Source organism: Lampetra fluviatilis, chromosome 71, assembly GCF_964198595.1.
Source record: "Lampetra fluviatilis chromosome 71, kcLamFluv1.1, whole genome shotgun sequence".
NCBI classification, from domain to species: Eukaryota; Metazoa; Chordata; class Hyperoartia; order Petromyzontiformes; family Petromyzontidae; genus Lampetra; species Lampetra fluviatilis.
The window spans coordinates 2,291,042-2,314,507 of NC_136345.1; the positions used below are offsets into that span (position 1 = coordinate 2,291,042).

At 49.4% G+C, this 23,466-nt stretch overlaps 1 protein-coding gene across 1 annotated transcript in view; it reads left to right on the forward strand.

Annotated features, from left to right (window-relative positions):
- Positions 1-22,682, forward strand: part of LOC144953012 (uncharacterized) — a 62,450-nt gene extending 39,768 nt beyond the window's left edge. The window contains exon 3 of the transcript XR_013640737.1: positions 21,027-22,682. The gene's annotated coding sequence lies outside the window, so the exon portion shown is untranslated. The remainder of the gene's footprint in view (positions 1-21,026) is intronic.
- The last annotated feature ends 784 nt before the right edge of the window (positions 22,683-23,466 follow it).

A 23,466-nucleotide genomic window follows, 5' to 3' on the forward strand; every position in this document is an offset into this window, starting at 1 on the left:
AGAAGGGAGGTAATAAAATAATAAAAATAAAACATAATGAAATAATTCTCACGACGTTTCGGCTACAACGCAAGCAGCTGTCTTCAGGTGAAGAATGAGACACTGCCAAGCTAGGAGCTTATATATAAGCTAAGTTGGAGGTGGAAGATGAACGCCTTAACAAAAGAATGTGCATATCAAGAGGAATTTAGCATATTCATGGGAAATGCGTAGGAGGTGGGCAGGGGGGTTTCAAAGTCATATTATGCCCATGAATTATGCAGGATCAGCAGCACCAAAGGGAGGGGTGGGGTAGCATTAACAAAGGGAGGGCATGGTAATAGTATGTAGAAGCAATGAAACATGTGAATGGGAGAACGGTGGCAGGAGACCCGCAGCGGAGCAAATAATGCATTACCTGTGGAGAACACAAGATGCACAGTTAATGCCAGTGAGTGGACTGCGGTCTGAAAGTCACCATAAACGTGAACAACAATCAGTTAAGATCCGAAATGGTTTATTATGTCCTTCCAATGATTGCTGAGCCAGAATCCATCTTCTCGGTTGAAATTGTCTCTGTGGTTGTATATGTGGATCGCCTCATGAACGAATCTCTCATGGTAGCCAGATGGCTTGCAGAGAACCTCTGTCTTGGAGAAGTCAATGTCATGTGAGCCCACTGAATTGTAACAGTGATCTGCCACGGCTGAGGTGTTTGTCCTACCGTGTTTCAGGTCTGCTTTATGTTCACGGATGCGGTCCGAGACATGTCATTTGGTTTCTCCAATGTAACTGCTACCACAGAGGCAACTTAGTTTGTAGACGCCAGGGTACTGTATGTCTGGAACCACGTCTTTTACAGACGGGACCAGATCACTGATTTTATGTACTGTGTTGAATCGGACCTGAATCTTGTGTTTATTCAGGATTTTGGAGATCTTTTTTGTGACCCCAGCAATGTAGGGTAAGGTGAGGACTCGTTCTGGGATCCCGTGCTTAAGTACGTAATGCTCCACGAATGCCCGGGCCACCACCAGGGCCGTTTTATCAGGGATGGCCACTGCCACGGGGTAGCGGGTGAAATACTCTACTGCGACTAGGATATACCGGTTGCCTCGATGGGACCGCGGGAATGGCCCCTGTAGGTCGATCCCGACCAGCTGGTTCGTGCGGCTGACGCGGAACGGCCTTAGGGGTACCTGATATCGTGCCGGCTGCGGCCCGCACTGCTGACAGGCGCGGCAGCCCTGTACCCAGGCGGCCACGTCTTGTGCCAATTTGGGCCAGAGATACTGGCGACGCAGGGTCTCTCGAGTGCGTCGTTCCCCATCGTGGCCCCCGAGTGGGTGGTCATGCACCAGCCGTAGCAGCTGGGGTCGCACCTGGGCAGGGACACAGATGCACCCCGGCTGGCCGGCCTCGGTTAACTCCCGTACCACCCCGTTCTGCACACACAACCGGCCATACAAACCGCTCCAGGGTCCTGGTAGGGCGCTCTTTTTCTCCTGTAGTGCCGCCTCCACCGCCGCCAGATCCGGATCCCGCTGCTGGGTCTGTCTCAGCTGCTCTTCGTTCAGGCCCGGGAAGGCGCAGCCGACGTCCTCCTGGATCAGTCCGATCGGGGCGGGGTGATCCGCCGGGTCCCGAGCCGTGGGTCCCGCGCTTGCCGGGCCGTCGACGGGATCCTCGGTGCCACCTGTGAGGGTCTCTGTGGCGCACACTGCACTCTCTCTCGCTGGGGGGGGGGGTCAGTGGCCGCGGCCTCTCGGGGGTCCGTTGCCTGCCGGCAGCGTCCCCCCGTGAAACACGGGCAGGCCTCCTCCGCCCTTGTCTCGGCGTACACCGTGGGCCGCCTCGACAAGGCGTTTGCATGCGTCCAGCCAGCCCGATACTCGATTTGCAGGTTGTACTCCTGCAACTGCGCCAGCCACCGGGCCATCTGCTCCCGCGGCTACTTGAATGTAAGAAGAAACTGCAGAGCATAATGGTCAGTGCGTACGCGACATTTCCTGCCGTACAAATACGGCCGGAACTGCTTACATGCGAAAATCACGGCGTATAACTCTTGGCGGGTCACGCAATAGTTCAGCTCGGCCCCACTCAAGGTCCGGCTGGCGTACGCGATGACTCGTTCCGTCCCATCCTGTACCTGTGACAACACCACGCCCAGCCCGCTGCTGCAGGCGTCAGTGTCCAAAATAAAATCGGTGGTAAAATCGGGGAAAGCGAGGGTGGGGGCGTGGGTGAGGTGGTCTTTGAGAGTGGTGAAGGCCGTCTGGCAGGCCCCCATCCACTGATTGGAGTGCTTAGGGGAGGTGAGTTGGGTGAGGGGGCGTGCAATATCGCTGAATCCCTTTACAAATCGACAATAATAGGTGGCGAGCCCCAAAAATGATCTGATCTCCGTCAGATTCCTTGGCCGTGGCCACTCCACTACGGCGCGTACCTTCTCCGGATCGGTGCGCACGCCTGCCTCGCTGACGCGATGCCCGAGGTACCCCACCTCGCATTGTGTGATGTAACACTTACGTGTCTTGAGCTTGAGATGACATATTAGTCACGTCTTAACCGAAAGAAACAAATAATAATTCCTGCAGTCACGAAAGTTCTAAAATTAAGATTGAACCACTTCTACGGGGAAGTTTTAAGCTTATCTTTTTTCTCTCTCTCTGGCGACTTGTTTTCTCTGCCTGTGTCCTCTCTTTAGATTGTTCACACTTAAATTCTAACTTAGCAATCTTTGAAATACGTAATCAACCAGGCTATGCGTTAAATGTGTGTTGACCGACCCTCTGTGTTGTATTACATTACATTTCGATATTTTACTAGGTTATTTAATTTTAGTGTGTCCTTCTCCTGATTTTTAGGCTTGCTTGCCGTGCCATCGCATTCGCAGCACCACGTCTGTTGACCACTCATTGATATGCTAATTTTTTCTCTAACCCTCCTCTCTCTCTCTGCCTCCGCCCCCCCCCCTCTGTCTATTTAAGGCCACCACACAGAGACGATCACCCCTCTCTGTTACCTGTGTTGCTCTCGCTATGTATCTTGGTGATATCTGTCTGCTAATATGTCTGTCTATAGTTTTCTGGTTAGATTTTATGTCGCTATTTCATTATACCTGATGATGATTGCTTGTGTTGCAATCGAAACGTCGTATTCTATTATTTAATTTAATTTATTATTTTATCTTTAGACGTGACTTAACCGAAAGAAACAAATAATAATTCCTGCAGTCACGAAAGTTCTAAAATTAAGATTGAACCACTTCTACGGGGAAGTTTTAAGCTTATCTTTTTTCTCTCTCTCTGGCGACTTGTTTTCTCTGCCTGTGTCCTCTCTTTAGATTGTTCACACTTAAATTCTAACTTAGCAATCTTTGAAATACGTAATCAACCAGGCTATGCGTTAATTGTGTGTTGACCGACCCTCTGTGTTGTATTACATTACATTTCGATATTTTACTAGGTTATTTAATTTTAGTGTGTCCTTCTCCTGATTTTTAGGCTTGCTTGCCGTGCCATCGCATTCGCAGCACCACGTCTGTTGACCACTCATTGATATGCTAATTTTTTCTCTAACCCTCCTCCCTCTCTCTGCCTCCGCCCCCCCCCCCCTCTGTCTATTTAAGGCCACCACACAGAGACGATCACCCCTCTCTGTTACCTGTGTTGCTCTCGCTATGTATCTTGGTGATATCTGTCTGCTAATATGTCTGTCTATAGTTTTCTGGTTAGATTTTATGTCGCTATTTCATTATACCTGATGATGATTGCTTGTGTTGCAATCGAAACGTCGTATTCTATTATTTAATTTAATTTATTATTTTATCTTTAGACGTGACTTAACCGAAAGAAACAAATAATAATTCCTGCAGTCACGAAAGTTCTAAAATTAAGATTGAACCACTTCTACGGGGAAGTTTTAAGCTTATCTTTTTTCTCTCTCTCTGGCGACTTGTTTTCTCTGCCTGTGTCCTCTCTTTAGATTGTTCACACTTAAATTCTAACTTAGCAATCTTTGAAATACGTAATCAACCAGGCTATGCGTTAATTGTGTGTTGACCGACCCTCTGTGTTGTATTACATTACATTTCGATATTTTACTAGGTTATTTAATTTTAGTGTGTCCTTCTCCTGATTTTTAGGCTTGCTTGCCGTGCCATCGCATTCGCAGCACCACGTCTGTTGACCACTCATTGATATGCTAATTTTTTCTCTAACCCTCCTCCCTCTCTCTGCCTCCGCCCCCCCCCCTCTGTCTATTTAAGGCCACCACACAGAGACGATCACCCCTCTCTGTTACCTGTGTTGCTCTCGCTATGTATCTTGGTGATATCTGTCTGCTAATATGTCTGTCTATAGTTTTCTGGTTAGATTTTATGTCGCTATTTCATTATACCTGATGATGATTGCTTGTGTTGCAATCGAAACGTCGTATTCTATTATTTAATTTAATTTATTATTTTATCTTTAGACGTGACTTAACCGAAAGAAACAAATAATAACACTTACAATACCCAGATATCCCATCTGCCAGACGACCAGTTGAGCACTGAGGAAATACCTGTACCTGTATTTACTGAGCTACCAGAGTTTGATGTTGAATCCCTCAGTTTACCTGCTTCTACAGATGATGATGATGATGCTCAGATCGAATATACGCCATCTGATGCAGATTGTGATAAAATGTATCTGTTTAGTCAGCCTGAATTTAATGATCTTGTAAGATATTTGTATTTGTCTGCTGAATTGTTGGCTTCCAGGCTACAAGAGAAAGGACTACTCAGACCTGGCACTACTGTCCCCTTTAATCGTAACAGAGAAGCAGTACTTCCATTCAGATGGTCAACTTGTTTATTGTAATGATATAGAATGGCTTCTTCTCAATATGGGACTGCCCGCATATGATTCAAGTGAATGGAGACTTTTTATTGACAGTAGTAAAAGGAGTTTGAAATGTGTGTTACTTCACAACAGAAATATATATGGTTCAATCCCAATAGGACACTGTAAAAATGAATGAAGAGTATGCCAACATCAAGATTGTTCTGGATAGATTGGAATACCATGTTCATGGATGGCTAATTTGTGTTGATTTGAAAATGGTTAATTTTCTGCTGGCTCAGCAAGGAGGTCACACCAAATACCCTTGTTTCCTGTGCTACTGAGACAGTAGGGCTACATTAGAACACTGGGTTAAAAAGAACTGGCCACCAAGAATGAGTTTGACGCCTGGTGACAAGAACATCAAGAATGAGCCTCTGGTTGATAGGAAAAAAAATGTATTTCCCCCATTGCACATAAAACTTGGGTTAATGAAGCAATTCGTCAAAGCTCTTGATCACACTGGAGACTGCTTCAGCTATATATGTTCAACCTTTTCAAGTCTTAGTTCCGAGAAGAAAAGGCAGGAATATTTGATGGCCCTCAAATAAGAACACTCATCAGGGATCCACACTTTGTTATAACAATGACTGCGGCAGAGGCTAGAGTTTGGAATGCATTATCTGATGTGGTGCGGAATTTCCTTGAGAACAGGAAAGCGGACAACTATCGCGAGATTGTGGAGGAGCTGCTCTTGAGTTTCCAAGCACTTGGATGCAGAATGAGCATCAAGGTTCACTACTTACATAGTCACTTGGCCCAGTTTCCAGAGAAAATGTGTCACGTGAGCGAAGAGCAAGGTGAACGCTTTCATCAGGACATTAAAGTTATGGAAGAACGTTACCAAGGCCGATGGGACTCAAACATGATGGCAGATTACTGCTGGTCCTTGATGAGAGACATTCCACAAGCTGTACATCGGAGATCATCAAAGAAGAGGTCGTTTATGCAGATGTAACATCACTATTGTGAATGACCTTTTTGTACATATTTTTATTATCTTCACAATTCAATTTTTACATGGTAATATGCATTCACTCACATTGATATGCAGTTGTCGGGGTCGCTGGCCCCCGAGATCCCTCCCTCGATAATGCTAACGGCCAGGCTAACATTATTACTCGCCCCCCCGCTGCTAGGCGAACCGCTGCTGGGTTCCTCACCCGTGGGGTGTGAGACGTCGCTCGAGGATTCCCCTCCACCGCGGGTCCGCGTAGTAGGCATGGTTAGTTACCGAGTAGTATTATGCCCCCCTTCACGCTACCACGATACCTCCCTTTCCTAATCGCGCACCTGTAACCCACACACGGCTCCACACGCGACACCCTCTCCACACCCACACACAGCTCCACACGCGACACACCTCTCAACAAGATCACACGAGGCCACGATCAGCTATTAATGATTTATTGTCTGCTACCTGGGACTTGTTGTTAAATCAGTACGTATCGGCGAGGCTGGCCTATCCTACTACCCCTTGACCTATTACACCTTGCTACTCACAGTTCATCGTATTCGGCGTCCTGTGACTTTTCCTCTATGCTCGTCTGGACACGTCTCGCGGACGTCCGGAGGGCAGAGCTGGGAGCTGTCTTGAACGCGGGCCTCTTGAAGTGAAGTCAGAACGCTCTACCTCGCTACGCTCCCTTTTATCTTAATTCCCGGACTCAGGCCCCCCCCCCCTCCTTCCCACGTACTCTTCGCTCCCCCTCCTGCCATGTGTGTGGCATGCGCCGTTCAATCGCTTTCTTATGCAGGGTGCCTGAGTTATGCACATTATGCGGCGGCGTCCATCACAAAGGCTCACCGTGGGAACTTGTGTACGGACTCCCCGCGTGCCTCCGCTATCCCGATTATTCATGCTTTCAGCTCCATCCTTTAACTTCCTTAACAATGGTGCCTACGCGCTCAAGCATAATTATCCCAATTATCAGCGACTATGCGCAAGAGCCCCTGCGGTCATGCTAATCACGCCGTCCCTCCCCTGCCTGTGCGGGGTGCCTTGGTTATGCAACTCAGATGCGCTGCGTGTTTTCTAATGATGCTCCTCCATCACAATGCTTATGCGCGGCGCTCACTCCAACTATGCTCCTCCATCACAATGCTTATGCCCCTCTTCTTGCCCCGTCGATACCTGCGTGTGTGGGGTGTGTGTGGTGCGTTTCACCCGCGGTGGCCGAATGGCCCCTCGCTGCGACCTTGCAATCTTAATGCCGGTCGCAGCGCCGCGAAGTAGCATCGGGGGAGGTCGTCCAATTCCCTGGTCACCGGAAACCGTGAAAAGTTATCCCGATAAGGGTTTCTCGGATTAAAACCGGTCGGCCAGGTGAAAGAAACGTTTGGACGAAAACGGGATGAGGTTCAACATCAAAAAGACGGAGTATATGGAGTGTGGCCCCCAAACCGACGGCACCATCAGCATTGACGGAGAAGATCTGAAGAAAGTGACGGACTTTAAGTACCTGGGTTCCTGCATCAGCTCAGATGGTAGCATCACGACTGATGTGAGGTCACGAGTCAATGCGGCGTGGATGAAATGGAGGCAAGTCACCGGAGTCCTCTGTGATCGGAAAATGCCGGATAGGCTGAAGGGAAAAATATACAAGACCATCGTCCGACCGGTGGCACTCTATGGATCCGAGTGCTGGCCAGCCACAACTGTACACGAACAAGCTCTCCACACCATGGAGATGAGGATGCTCAGATGGAGCCTCGGGCTCACTCGATGGGATCGTGTCAGGAACGAAGACGTTCGGAAGCGACTTGGTGTGGCCCCCATTGCGGACAAGATGCTTGAGGCAAGGCTTCGGTGGTACGGCCATCTGATGCGAAGTGAGGAGTCATCAGTGGCCAAGACTGCCGTGCGTGTTGAGCCAGAGGGCCGCCGTCCACGCGGACGTCCGAAGAAGTGATGGATGGATCGAATAAAGGAAGACATGAAGACGGTCAACGCATCCCCTGAAGATGCCCTGGACCGAGCCAAATGGAGAAGACAATGCCGAAAAGCGGACCCTGCGCCACAGCGGGAACAACGCTAGGAAGAAGAAGAAGGCCAGGTGACTTCCCCTCAGAGCTCTATGGGGGGGGGGAAATGCGTGCGGGTGTGTTCATGTGAGGTGAGGAGGACGCGGGGTTGGCTCCGTCACTTGGTGGTGGCGAGGTCGTAGCTAGGGCGCCTGTTGAACGGCTTCGTGGCGGCGGCATCACATAGCCCCCCGAGGTGCTGGTCCCCGTCTCGGGTTGACTGGAGCACCTTGCTTGGGCCGCGCCCATGAGGAAACGCTGCGGGGTCCGGGGGATCCGTCCGGACCTCGTGGCTGGTCTCGGGGCGGGTGGCTCCGTCCTCGGTAGCTCCTGCGGCGGCCTCCTCCTCCACTCCAGCGGCTCTCCCTGTCCCTCGGTACCTGCGGGCTGGGGTACAAACTCAGAAGCAGAAGGGTTTAGGGGCCGTCATCCGCGCCGTCTCCTGACTGGATCGGGGCGTTTCGGGGTTGGGGCCCCGGCGGGGCCCATGTATGGTGCGAGGCCCCCAACCACGGGGGGTGCGGGTACCCCGGGGTTTCGGGACCTTTGGGTGACGGGGTTCTCTCTCGCTGGGGCCGCTTTCCATGGTTTTAAGCGGCGGACGTTGACCACCGTCTCCCGACCCCTCTCCCCGCCATAGATTAGTACCGTCCAGGGGGAGATCTGCCGCACCACAGTCCAGGGTCCTCGCCAGTAGGTCGTCAGTTTCCCCACCTGCCCGGCCCCGACACGAGGGGTGTGTAGCCATACCTTAGCGCCTGTCAGGAATAAGGGGGGTTCCATGCGGGGTCAGGCGCCCTGTTCCTGCCGCCGATGCGCGGCTTCCCCTTGCGGGTATACTCGACCTCGGGCTTCTCGCAGGGTCTCCATCAGGTGTTCCACGGGGCGGCTTCCCTCCTCCGGCTGGGGGGAAGCAACGCCGAATAGCAGATCTGCGGGTAAACGAGACTCACGGCCGAACATCATTAAAAACTGGGTTTGTCCCGTCGACGTGTGTACGGTGGTGGCGTAGGCGAAAAGGCGTAGGGGAGGTGTTCGTCCCAATCCCGTTGATTTGCGGCCGCCATACGTTTGAGTTTCCCCGCTAGGGTCTGATTCATGCGCTCTACCATACCGTTCGCTTGGGGGTGGTACGCTGTGGTTCGGTCCTTCTGGATTCCGAATTCCCGGCACAGTGCCTGGAACAGCTCGGCCTCGAACTCGCTACCCTGTTCTTGGTTTTTTTCGGTAAAGTCACGTAGAAGGGAGGTAATAAAATAATAAAAATAAAACATAATGAAATAATTCTCACGACGTTTCGGCTACAACGCAAGCAGCTGTCTTCAGGTGAAGAATGAGACACTGCCAAGCTAGGAGCTTATATATAAGCTAAGTTGGAGGTGGAAGATGAACGCCTTAACAAAAGAATGTGCATATCAAGAGGAATTTAGCATATTCATGGGAAATGCGTAGGAGGTGGGCAGGGGGGTTTCAAAGTCATATTATGCCCATGAATTATGCAGGATCAGCAGCACCAAAGGGAGGGGTGGGGTAGCATTAACAAAGGGAGGGCATGGTAATAGTATGTAGAAGCAATGAAACATGTGAATGGGAGAACGGTGGCAGGAGACCCGCAGCGGAGCAAATAATGCATTACCTGTGGAGAACACAAGATGCACAGTTAATGCCAGTGAGTGGACTGCGGTCTGAAAGTCACCATAAACGTGAACAACAATCAGTTAAGATCCGAAATGGTTTATTATGTCCTTCCAATGATTGCTGAGCCAGAATCCATCTTCTCGGTTGAAATTGTCTCTGTGGTTGTATATGTGGATCGCCTCATGAACGAATCTCTCATGGTAGCCAGATGGCTTGCAGAGAACCTCTGTCTTGGAGAAGTCAATGTCATGTGAGCCCACTGAATTGTAACAGTGATCTGCCACGGCTGAGGTGTTTGTCCTACCGTGTTTCAGGTCTGCTTTATGTTCACGGATGCGGTCCGAGACATGTCATTTGGTTTCTCCAATGTAACTGCTACCACAGAGGCAACTTAGTTTGTAGACGCCAGGGTACTGTATGTCTGGAACCACGTCTTTTACAGACGGGACCAGATCACTGATTTTATGTACTGTGTTGAATCGGACCTGAATCTTGTGTTTATTCAGGATTTTGGAGATCTTTTTTGTGACCCCAGCAATGTAGGGTAAGGTGAGGACTCGTTCTGGGATCCCGTGCTTAAGTACGTAATGCTCCACGAATGCCCGGGCCACCACCAGGGCCGTTTTATCAGGGATGGCCACTGCCACGGGGTAGCGGGTGAAATACTCTACTGCGACTAGGATATACCGGTTGCCTCGATGGGACCGCGGGAATGGCCCCTGTAGGTCGATCCCGACCAGCTGGTTCGTGCGGCTGACGCGGAACGGCCTTAGGGGTACCTGATATCGTGCCGGCTGCGGCCCGCACTGCTGACAGGCGCGGCAGCCCTGTACCCAGGCGGCCACGTCTTGTGCCAATTTGGGCCAGAGATACTGGCGACGCAGGGTCTCTCGAGTGCGTCGTTCCCCATCGTGGCCCCCGAGTGGGTGGTCATGCACCAGCCGTAGCAGCTGGGGTCGCACCTGGGCAGGGACACAGATGCACCCCGGCTGGCCGGCCTCGGTTAACTCCCGTACCACCCCGTTCTGCACACACAACCGGCCATACAAACCGCTCCAGGGTCCTGGTAGGGCGCTCTTTTTCTCCTGTAGTGCCGCCTCCACCGCCGCCAGATCCGGATCCCGCTGCTGGGTCTGTCTCAGCTGCTCTTCGTTCAGGCCCGGGAAGGCGCAGCCGACGTCCTCCTGGATCAGTCCGATCGGGGCGGGGTGATCCGCCGGGTCCCGAGCCGTGGGTCCCGCGCTTGCCGGGCCGTCGACGGGATCCTCGGTGCCACCTGTGAGGGTCTCTGTGGCGCACACTGCACTCTCTCTCGCTGGGGGGGGGGGTCAGTGGCCGCGGCCTCTCGGGGGTCCGTTGCCTGCCGGCAGCGTCCCCCCGTGAAACACGGGCAGGCCTCCTCCGCCCTTGTCTCGGCGTACACCGTGGGCCGCCTCGACAAGGCGTTTGCATGCGTCCAGCCAGCCCGATACTCGATTTGCAGGTTGTACTCCTGCAACTGCGCCAGCCACCGGGCCATCTGCTCCCGCGGCTACTTGAATGTAAGAAGAAACTGCAGAGCATAATGGTCAGTGCGTACGCGACATTTCCTGCCGTACAAATACGGCCGGAACTGCTTACATGCGAAAATCACGGCGTATAACTCTTGGCGGGTCACGCAATAGTTCAGCTCGGCCCCACTCAAGGTCCGGCTGGCGTACGCGATGACTCGTTCCGTCCCATCCTGTACCTGTGACAACACCACGCCCAGCCCGCTGCTGCAGGCGTCAGTGTCCAAAATAAAATCGGTGGTAAAATCGGGGAAAGCGAGGGTGGGGGCGTGGGTGAGGTGGTCTTTGAGAGTGGTGAAGGCCGTCTGGCAGGCCCCCATCCACTGATTGGAGTGCTTAGGGGAGGTGAGTTGGGTGAGGGGGCGTGCAATATCGCTGAATCCCTTTACAAATCGACAATAATAGGTGGCGAGCCCCAAAAATGATCTGATCTCCGTCAGATTCCTTGGCCGTGGCCACTCCACTACGGCGCGTACCTTCTCCGGATCGGTGCGCACGCCTGCCTCGCTGACGCGATGCCCGAGGTACCCCACCTCGCATTGTGTGATGTAACACTTACGTGTCTTGAGCTTGAGATGAGCCGCTTGCAGTCGCTGAAACACCTCTCGTAACCTGGACCAGTGCTCAGACAAAGATCTACTGAACACGATCACGTCATCCAAGTAAATCAGGCACTCTTCCCATTGCAAGCCCCGCATCACCAACTCCATCAGCCGCTGGAACGTCGCGGGCGCATTGGTGAGTCCAAACGGGAGTACTCAACTCGAATAGTCCCATCGGGGTGGTGAATGCGGTTTTTGGCCGATCCTCCTCCGCCATCTCCACCTGCCAGTACCCGGACGCGAGATCGAGGGTGGAAAAATATCGCGCTCCGGCGAGGCTGTCAAAAGTGTCGTCGATGCGGGGTATGGGGAAGGTGTCGCCGAGCGTGATTGCGTTCAGTTTACGGTAACACCTTCAGCGAGCGCAATGCCGATCACACGCGTCGAATAAAAAGCAAGGGACAAGTCCTTACTTAATAACAACTCCTTACTTACTAACAACTCCTATTATTTTTCATTGCTGAAGGGGTTGCCCCCCCCCCCCACCTGAAAATCCTGGCTCCGCCTCTGAGTGTGTGACAGTGTCAAGTTTTTATTTGCAGTAAAGTCTATTAACGCTATTGAGCATGGAGGTTATATCAAAACGGTAGTTTATTTTTGTTTTCCTCTGGAAACATTTGTAAGAATGGAGTCAAGATGATATCACAGCACATGTGCAGCTGAAGTCAGAACTGTTCATCCCAGCAGTCAAGGACATCTGTGCCTGGCTTCACACCTCTAAGTTGCAATTCAACATTAATTTATTGATTTCTGCATAACACAAATAGTATTCATATTCTTGGTTCTTTCGGTAAAGTCACGTAGAAGGGAAACAATAAAGTAATAAAAAATATAAAACAATTAAATTATCACAACGTTTCGACTTCAAAACAAGCAATCATCATCAGGTGTGTTTTTTTCCACACCTGATAAAGATTGCTTGTGTTGCAGTTGAAACATCGTGAGAATTTTATTGTTTTATTTTTTTGATTATTTTATTGTTTCCCTTCTACGTGACTTTACCGAAAGAACCAATAATATGAATCCCTGCAGTCACGAAAGCTTTAAATCAAAACAAATAGTATTATTTTCAACAGCCTTTGCTTTGTCAGCTGAATTTAGCTTTCATAAATATTAATTTTGTAGCCAGACAGCCGTTTTGTGTGCTCGGAGTATTGAGTTAACATTCATTTTGAAGATACGAGGGCTTCTAGGCATGTTTGTGACCATTTGCCTTCTCATTGTGTGCCATAACAGCCCGTGTGATGAATTTGGGACACTTTTTCACTATATCATGAATATATTAATAGGTATAGACGTTTGTCTGTGTAAATATGCATTCCTCTGTGTATCGATACTGACGTGTAGATGGTGTTGATATTTTTTTTCTGTCTGCAGCTGTCACTTCCTCTGCAGAATTAGTCTAATGGAGCAAAGGCACTCTGCGCGGCTGGGTGCATACAGCATGGATCGTACTGGAAATTTGACACGGCACCAGAGAACTCGCACAGGAGACAAACCCTTCAAGTGCAGTGTGTGAGAAGGCGTTTGCACTTTCATCTACTCTTGCAATGCACCAGAGAACACACACGGGAGAGAAACCCTTCAAGTGCAGTGTGTGTGGGAAGGCATTTGCACATTCATTTTCTCTTGTAGCACACCAGAGAACGCACACAGGAGAGAAACCCTTCAAATGCAGTGTGTGTGGGAAGGCGTTTGGACAGTCAACTACTCTTGTAGAACACCAGAGAACACACACAGGAGAGAAACCTCTCAAGTGCAGTGTGTGTGGGAAGGCGTTTGCACAGTCATCTACTCTTGCAAAACACCAGATAATACACACGGCAAAGAAACCCTTCAAGTGCAGTGTGTGTGGGAAGGGGTTTGCACGCTCATCTACTCTTGTAGACCACCAGAGAACACACACAGGAGAGAAACCCTTCAAGTGAAGTGTTTGTGGGAGGGCGTTTGCACTTTCATCTCCTCTTGTAGCACACCAAAGAACACACACGGGAGAGAAACCCTTCAAATGCAGTGTTTGTGGGAAGGCGTTTGCACAGTCATCTACTCTTGTAGCACACCAGAGAACACACACGGGAGAGAACCCCTTCAGGTGCACTCCTTGCGGGAAGACATTTGCACTTTCATCAAATCTTCATGCACACCAGAGAACACACAAGCATCAGAAGATCCAGAAGGAGTGGAGTCTGAAATCGACTTGTGAAAGTCAAAGTGCCGCAATGAGCCCATCCCTCATTAAACAAGAACCGGAAGAAAATCCCAGCTTAGACACTTTTAAAGGTATCAAGGTGAAATATGAAGAGGTGAAGGTGAAATGTGAAGAAGTGATGGTCAAGAGCGAAGAAGTGAAGGTAAAATGTGAAGATGAAGATTCAACTCTAAAATCACACCTTCACATCGATAGAGGCAACGTGAAGCAGAAGGAGAATTCTGACTGTGAGGCAGAGCAAGGAAACTCCCAGCAGTTTGTGGAAGTTGAGGTGTGGGTGGACTTCCTCTGAAACAATACAAAGTCAAATGGAGACCCGGTAGATGTGTAGCTTGAGATGATGTCGCTCCAATAGACGCACCTTTGTCACAGGCCTTTAATGACAAGAATGTGAAGTTGAACGCTCAATTCCTAGGTTCAACCTGCAGGGCAAGAGCGGCCAGTCTTTGTGGACCTGTGGGTTGCGTAGATCTCTAACCAGGAGTGAGAGCCAATAAGCTCCCAAGCATTCGATATGTAATAATAATTGCATTTACATGGTGCTTGCTTATTTGCCTCAGCAACTTGGAGTTTTGTATCGTATTTTGTCTCAAACACTCGAAGAGCATCCCCAAGTAGCAGCTGCCCCTGTGTGGCACAAGGAGGTGGCCCTGCACCGGCCTGCATGTGGACAAGAGCCTGTCAGTAGGGGACGGTGGTTGATGTGGCATCTTAGTTGTGGAGTTTGTCGGTAATGTTTTAGTATTTGATCAATTTTGACCCAGACGTCAGAATGCAATGGCCTACTCGTTTTGAATTACACTATTATGTTGTACATTCACTTCGATTTAAAACTTTCGTGACTGCAGGGATTCATCTTCTTGGTTCTTTCGGTAAAGTCACGTAGAAGGGAAATAATAAAATAATAAAAATACAGCATAATAAAATAATTCTCACGACGTTTCGGCTACAACGCAAGCAGCCGTCCTCAGGTGAAGAATGAAACACCACCAAGCTTGGAGCGTATATTTAAGCTGGGTTGGAGGGGGAAGAAGGGCGCCTTGACAAATTAATTTGCATATCAAGAGGAATTTAACATTCCTTCCCTTTGTTAATTCTACCCCGTCCCCTCCCTTTGATGCTGCTAATCCTGCATAATGCACGGGCATAATATGACTTTGAAACCCCCCGCCCACCTCCTACGCATTTACCATAAATATGCTAAATTCCTCTTGATATGCAAATTATTTTGTCAAGGCGCTCTTCTTCCCCCGCCAACCCAGCTTAAATATTCGCTCCAAGCTTGGTGGTGTTTCATTCTTCACCTAAGGACGGCTGCTTGCGTTGTAGCCGAAACTTTGTGAGAATTATTTTATTATGTTTTATTTTTATTATTTTCCCTTCTACATGACTTTACCGAAAGAACCAAGAAGATGTACATACACTTAAGCAGACGGTGCGTATTTTTTAAAATAACTTATTGTTAATACGATGTAACCTGATGCAGCATAATTAGGTGCAGTAATTAAATTTTGTTAAAATGACTCAATAATTTAGAATTAATACTTGTATGATTGTGTGTGTACATGTAACATTTTGTCTATAAGGGTTAAACATTGATTAAGTGATGTTAGGACAAAGTGTGTGTTTTGGAAGTAACCTGGACAGATCACTCTGGTGAGACCCGTTGTTTTTGTGATACAGGTCAAAGGGTACTTTTGTGTTTTCAGGAAGCATCTCCCTTTGGAGCAACTCATTGTCTTTGAAATAGGGAGCGCATTCGGATCATTCATCAGTTACAAGGCATACCACTCAAAAGTTACACGAATAGGAGGTACATTCTCTACAACACGAATTATAATTTTGTATTACGTGTTGACGTAGATTTTGTCGAACTAGGACTAGAAATTATCCTTGCTGATTAACGTCTGAATGTTCACAACCATGGGTTGAAGCAAGCCCCTCAGAACCATTTACGGCCTTGGGCCAGGAAAGTCATGAAAAAAAACTGCGCACGAACGACGCATCCACGCAAGCTCCTGATGGTCCGTTTTAAAGTTTGAAAATGAAACAATGTTGAATTGTATTATGTTTTGAATTAGATAATTGTATTTCTTCATTAAAAGCTTATATCATTTTACATCTGGTAGACTTAATTGAAAACGACATTTCGTGTAAATTTCCTTTCGTCGTTAAGTAGATGGCCTTGCCGGGGATTTGGTTCCATGCGGAGTTTCACCTTTTCGGGATTGCGGGATCGAAATAAGGCGGCACAGAGCTGGCTGTGCGAGAAGACCGCCATCCGTAGATCGATTCCAACATGATCGAACGTCTGTCCCTGCGCCTCCATCGTTCATACAGGGGGTGCGTATGTTTGCAGCGCCCCCTGCATGAAAACGACGGAAAGTGCAGCGTTCGTCATAGGTAGATGAAGTTGTGTGCTTATATAAGAGTATAGCCAGTGGGTTTCAAAGTACCTTTGTCTTACAGAAATCAATTTCGCGTGAGCCCACCGCATTAAAACAATGCTCAGCTGAGCGGGGCAAGTCACAGTGGGGGGGGGGGGGGGGCACCTTATGTATGTCACGTGCCGTAGCTCACGTGACTTCTGCCGCGAAAATGTCTAGATGTTTTCGCCTGAGGACGACCGCTTGTTGTGATCGAAACGTCGCGATTTATTTTATTTTTTCTACCTACGTGACTTTACCGAAAGAACCAATGAGTATGAAAGACGTCTCGTCTGCTGATCTTGTTCATATCTGTGTACATCGATATCCCACATTGCTTACATGTGTAGTGACATAAGAAGGGAGGGGCTGCTGGGGGCTCTGGGACCTGGGTGGGCCAGGCGCTTAAGCCTCTTGGCACCAGGCGGTGGGTTCTCAGGCGGGCCAGACGCTTAAGCCTCTTGGCGCCGCCAACGGGGGGGGGGGGGGGCTGTGTGTTCTCTGTGGGATGTCTGGTGGCGCACACGGCCCCACCCCTCGTTGGACCAGGCATAAAAGGAGAGCTCCCTGGACGATCAGGGCCCAGTTGTAACTCAAGACCCAAGACCCACGACCAGCCATCTGAAGACCCTGGGATGCTGTGAGAGCCAGTTGTGGGACTCTGGAACTCCCGACTCGACGACCTTCTGAGGCGAGTTCCAGAGCGTAGCCAGAGTAGAGTATCTAGGCTGTGTACCTAGGCTGTGTACCTAGGCTGTAACAGAGTATCAGGACTGTTGGGGTGTTGTATTGTAATAAAGAAGTTACCTCTACAAGCACCAAATGTAACGGGTTCCGGAGACAATTGTAGAGGTAACTTCTTTATTACAATACAACACTCCAACAGTCCAACTCTCCAACAGTCCTGACTCTCCAACACTCCTTTTACTCTGTTACAGCCTAGGTACACAGCCTAGGTACACAGCCTAGATACTCTACTCTGGCTACGCTCTGGACTCGCCCTCACAAGGTCGTAGAGTCGGGAGTTCCAGAGTCCCACCACTCGCTCTCACAGCGTCCCAGGGTCTTCAGATGGCTGGTCGTGGGTCTTGGGTCTTGAGTTACAACTGAGCCCGATCGTCTAGGGAGCTCCCCTTTTTATGCCTAGTCCAACGAGGGGTGGGGCCGTGTGCGCCACCAGACATCCCACAGAGCACACACAGCCCCCCCCCCCCCCCGTTGGCGGCGCCAAAAAGGCTTAAGCGCCTGGGAACCCAACGCCTGGCGCCCAGAGGCTTAAGCGTCTGGACCCCCTGGGAACCCAGCGCCTGGCGCCCAGAGGCTTAAGCGTCTGGACTCGCCTGGGAACCCAGAGCCCCCAGCAGCCCCTCCCTTCTTATGTCACTACATTACCCCCCTCTACGTAGCCTCCAGCCGTCCCGGCTGTCAATAATTAGAAAGTTTAAATTAACGAAAGGGAGAGAGAGAAAAAAAATACGCGAGCCTCAACAGGAAAAGAAAAGAGAACAAGAAAGCAACCATTAATACCATAACCAACCTGTACAACTTTACACTATATACAAGCATCGATCAACAAAAAGGTGAAGCAATGACACGTGAACAAACGACCCGCAGCACACCTAGCCCCCCTCGGGATCCGCATAGAAAACGGGGAATTAACAACAACAAATATACAGATTCCGACGCGTTGGATGCACAACCACTGCATGGATGGCAGGTTGGCAGGGTGGTGTGGAACCCTGTGTAAATGTGTGTAACCGGCGAAGATGTTCCATTAGGGGGGCGCAAGCGTAGAGAAGGGAGGGAATGACCGTGGCCGAGAAGACCTGAAGCTTCGTTGCGAGTGAGAGACCAGGTAGCTTCCACACAGTGTCACGCAACCAATGAAAAGATAATGTGGCTCGACTGATTCGGAGTGAGACCTCTGCTGTTAAACCAGAGCCGGTCATTAGCACACTGGCAAGATATGGGAAACTCTCCACTGTCTCCACAACTGGCCCATCACCAATTTGAAGTTGTGGGGGTGGAGTGTCCGATGGTAGAAAATACCCAGGCAGGTGCTTAGTTTTGGTGGGGCTGATGGTAAGGCCCCACCTCTTGGTGGCAAGCTCGAGGTTCAGCAACAGCACCTTGAACTCCTCCTCCGAGTGAGCAACAATTAGCAGATCGGCATACATAACGTGGTTGAGCAATAGGGAGCCATCCCTTGACCGCACCCGGGCATCGATCAGCCTCCCATTGTATCTGTACCAGATGAAAATTCTAGCGGTACAGCCATTGAAGGCTTCACGAACGACGTGGTCCAAATATATGTAAATAACGTGGGAGCCAGAGGATATCCCTGTTGCACCCCAAGGTGTACAGGGAATGTCTCTGACTCACGGCCACGTAGTTTGATGCGTGGCCGCTCACCATCATGAAGGTCCTTAAGGATGGTGAGCAGTGGGTGAGAGACTCGAAAAGCACGGAGAACATCCCATAGGCCAGGCCTACTGATGGTATCATAGGCCTTGAGCAGGTCAATAAAGCACACACATGGACTAAGACGCACACATGGGCCTACAGACACGCAAAGAAATGGACTTACACTGACTAACATGGAGGCATGCATACAGCAACTAACACACGCTCATGGACTCAGACACACACACACATATGGGCTCACACACACATAGACATCCACTTGAGATACACACACATGGAGTTACACACACATGGACGTACACACATACAGCGACTCACACAGACATACGTGGACTCACACACACATTGACGTAAACACACATATGTACTTACTCACACACATATGGACTAAGACACACACACATGGACTTAGACACACAGATAGACTGACACACACAGCCCTACACACATACACATGTGACAAACAGACTTCTATTTGAGATACACAGACATGGATGAACACACACACATATGGACTCACACAAACACATTGACTTACACACACACATCGAGTGACACACACATGTATAGACTTACACACATATGTGGACTAACACACACACATATGGACTGACACACACATACACATGGACGTACATGGCCACATCACAGACTGGCAGACCGTCGCAGCGTCATAAAAGTGCAGCAAAAAAAGGGAAAATTTAGCAACCTAAAATGAAGAGTTTTGTGCACACAAACATTATTATTGTAATATCTTCCAACGTATTTGTTTGATAATACTAAGCAATCAACGTGAGTTCTTATCTGCACACAAACATTATTATAGTAATGTTTGTCAACTAATGTGTTTAACAATAGTAAACAATGGACTTGAGTTATTAGTGTAAAAAGCAAGGAAATTTGTACTTACCATAGGCGTGTTGAGGCCTTGTGTCATGCGCAGCCCCCGTCCTGGCCTACATTGGCGAGGTAGCGGAGTTGGCACGTTGCCAGGCTAGGGGCTGGGCCGCTACCCCCCCTCCCCAGCATCCCCTGCCCGTGCAAGAATAATGCTATGTAAGCAGTATAATATTATTATCTACGGAGTCTGTAGTATAATCTGGACACATCGTGTTGGAGGGGGGGGGGGGCGAAGAGGACATGACACTGTGAAGAAATATCCGCAACGTGATGTGTCTATGTGTTGACTGTAAAACGCGTGAAAGAAAATGTCCCCCGTGAGCTGGAGCAAACGCGCATCACTTGGCATGGTCCGCCCCCTCCATGCAATTGGCGTCACTTGGTACGGTCGATATCGTGCAATAAGTAAATAATGAATAATGAAACGGCACAAATGTGTTAATTAAACTACTTTAAAGTTTACAGATGTGAAAACGGAATAGCATATTCCCACCATGGGGCTTAGGGCGTGCCGCCTGGCAAATTATTTCGGTCTTAAACCCCACCGTCCGAGAGCCAAATCCCCCGCAACCGCGAGCGCACGGAGACTTCTATATATAGGAAGATTATGAAATCAATAATTAGAGTTTGATTATCTCTGACAACAAACGTAATTGATAAATTAAAACGTAACTTATTGTGGGTCTCGGTTATGTTGATTGATCCTCAATTAATTAATTGGTGAAGTGAGAAAAGCATTAATACTGAGCAGATGAAGGTGGCCAGGCATGGTTCTGGACACACCACCATCTTTTTACCATGCCAGTGTGTGACAGTGTAAAGTTTGTATTTGCAGTAAAGTGTATTAATTCTTTTGAACACGGAGGTTAAATCAAAACAATAGTTTATTTTAGTTTTCCTCTGGAACTTTTCATAAGAATGGAAACGGGAAGTTAACACAGCACATATGCAGCTGAAGTTAGATCTGGTCATCCCAGCATTCAAGGAAATCGGAGCCTGGCTTCACACCTTTAAATTGTGATTAAACATTAATTTATGCATTTATGCATAATACAAATAGTATTATTTTCAACACACTTTGCTTTGTTAGCTGAATTTAGCTTTTATAAATATTCATTTTCTAACCAGACAACCGAAATTGTGTGCTTGGAGTTTTGGGTTAACATTCATTTTGAAGATACTAGGGCTTCCAGGCATATTTATGACCATTTGCCCTCTCATTGTTTGTCATAACAGCCCCTGTGATGAATTTTGGAATATTTTCACTATATCATGAACATATGAATAAGTATAGACGTGTAAGTCATGTGTAACTGTATATATATGTATTCCTCTGTGCCTCGATACTTACGTAGATGGTGTGGATATTCTCTTTTTTCTGTCTGCAGCTGACGCTTCCTCTGCAGAATTGTCTGATGGAGCAAAGGCGCTCAGCACAGCTCGGTACAAAAAGGCACCAATGCGACCAGTGTGCATACAGCACGGATCGTCCTGGCCATTTTACACAGCACCAGAGAACTCACACAGAAGATAAACTCTTCAGGTGCACTCTGTGTGACAAGGCATTTGCATGGTCATCAGGTCTTCAAATACATCAGAGAATACACACAGGAGATAAACCCTTCAAGTGCAGTGTGTGTGGGAAGGCGTTTTCACAGTCATCTAATCTTGTATCACACCAGAGAACACACACGGGGGAGAAACCCTTCAGGTGCACTTTGTGCGGGAAGGCGTTTGCAGGCTCATCAAATTTTAAACAACACCAGAGAACACACACGGAAGAGAAACCTTTCAAGTGCACTGTCTGTGAGAAGGCATTTGCATGTCCATCAGGTCTTAATTGCCACCAGAGAACACACACAGGAGAGAAATCCTTCAGGTGCACTCTGTGCAGGAACGCATTTGCACAGTCATCTAATCTTAAAAGACACCAGAGGACATACAATCATCAGAAGATCGGCTTGTGAAAGTCAAAGTGCTGCAATCAGCCCATCCCTCATGCAACCAGAACTAAATCCCAACTTGGACACTTTTAAAGGTATCAAGGTGAAATGTGAAGAAGTGATGAAGAGCGAAGAAATTAAGATGAAATGTGAAGTGATGGTGAGGAGCGAAGAAGTGATGGTAAAATGTGAAGATGAAGATTCAACTCCGAAACTGGACCTTCACATCGATGGAGGCAACGTGAAGCAGGAGGAGATTTCTTACTTTGAGACAAAGGGAGGCAACTCCCAGCAGTTTGTGGAAGTGGAGATGTGGGTGGACTTCTTAGGCAATACAAAGTCAAATGGAGACCCGGTAGATGTGTAAACTTGGGACAATGAAGCTCCAATAGATTTACCTTTGTCACAGGCCTTTAATGAAAAGAACGTGAAGTCGAACACTCAATTCCTGGGTTCAACCTGCAGAGTAAGAGCGACCAGTATTTGTGGACCTGTGGGTTGGGTAGATGATTAACCAGGAGCAAGAGCCAATAAGCTCCCAAGTGTTGTATATATTAGGTCTTGAAAAATAATAAAAATGTAATGAAAACTGAAAATGCGTAATGTTTTAAAATTATGCTAATTATGTATTTATGCTATATCTCGGGGTATTAGCAATCGTGATAATAATATGAAGGTGTAATTATGTAATGCGAGCGTAAATGGGCAGGCCGGATGTGACGATCCGCGAGGGAGGAGTCAGGGTCACGTGGGAGAGGGAGGAGTCAGGGTCACGTGGGGGAGAGGTTATAGGAAGGAGACCGGAAGACATCTGGAGCAGTCGAGGGAGTGAAGAGGGAGACCACGTTGGGTGGCCGACGTGCCCTCAGCCGCGAGGCTGATAGGGCTCGCCAGACGGCGTCAGCCAGCGGGGTGCAGAGAGAGTGGAGTGCGTGGGGCGCACAGGGCGTGCGAGGTTGCACGGAGCAGCAGAGTAGCTGCAGAGCTAGCGGAGGGCTAGCAAAGGGTGCGAGGTTGCACAGGCAGCAGAGTAGCTGCAGGGCTAGCGGAGCAGCAGTGTGGCTGCAGAGCGGAGCATCAGTGTGGCTGCAGAGCGGAGCAGCAGTGTGGCTGCAGAGCGGAGCAGCAGTGTGGCTGCAGAGCGGAGCAGCAGTGTGGCTGCAGAGCGGAGCAGCAGTGTGGCTGCAGAGCGGAGCAGCAGGGTAGCTGCAGAGTGCGCGGGGCGCAAGGAGAGACGACGCTGGGCCGAGGAGGAGGCCAGCGGGGTGAGGAGGAGAAGAACATCAATAAAGGACCAACGGAGACCAACATTGTGTGACGGAGTCCTTTATTACATTGGTGTCAGTGGACTTTTTCAAGGCAAAATAACATCGAGGAAGAGGGCCGAGAACTTGAAAAAGTGTAATCCACTTGTCACGTCTTCTGACGACGAAGAAACGGCCGCCGGCGCACGTCCTCCAGCGGCCTCGTGGCGGTCCAACTTGAATCGCTGCGGGCCGTTCTGCTGGATTTTGTCACCTTGGTGGCGCCAGCGACGAGGCCGGATCGGCCACACGGCGGGCCTGAAAGCGGTGAGCCTCCGAGTGGGGCTGAGCCGTCCGCCATTGGGGCCTGGCCCACGCTTCCCGCCCTCTCCAACACGCGGCAGGGTGCCGCCATCTTGGGTGTGGTCGGGGAGGAATGGCGGGAAGCCGCCATCTTGTCGTCGCCGCGGCAGGAAGACGCCGCCATCTTCAACATCGCGGCAGATAGGCGGCCGTGCGCTGCCATCTGGAGGCGCCGCGTGGTGTGCAGCCTGCTGTTGAGCTGCTGTTTTGCGGGGAGGAGCCGCAAGGAGAGGACGCCGACGCTGCTGCTGCTGGGGTGGGAGCTCTCCCGTCCTGGT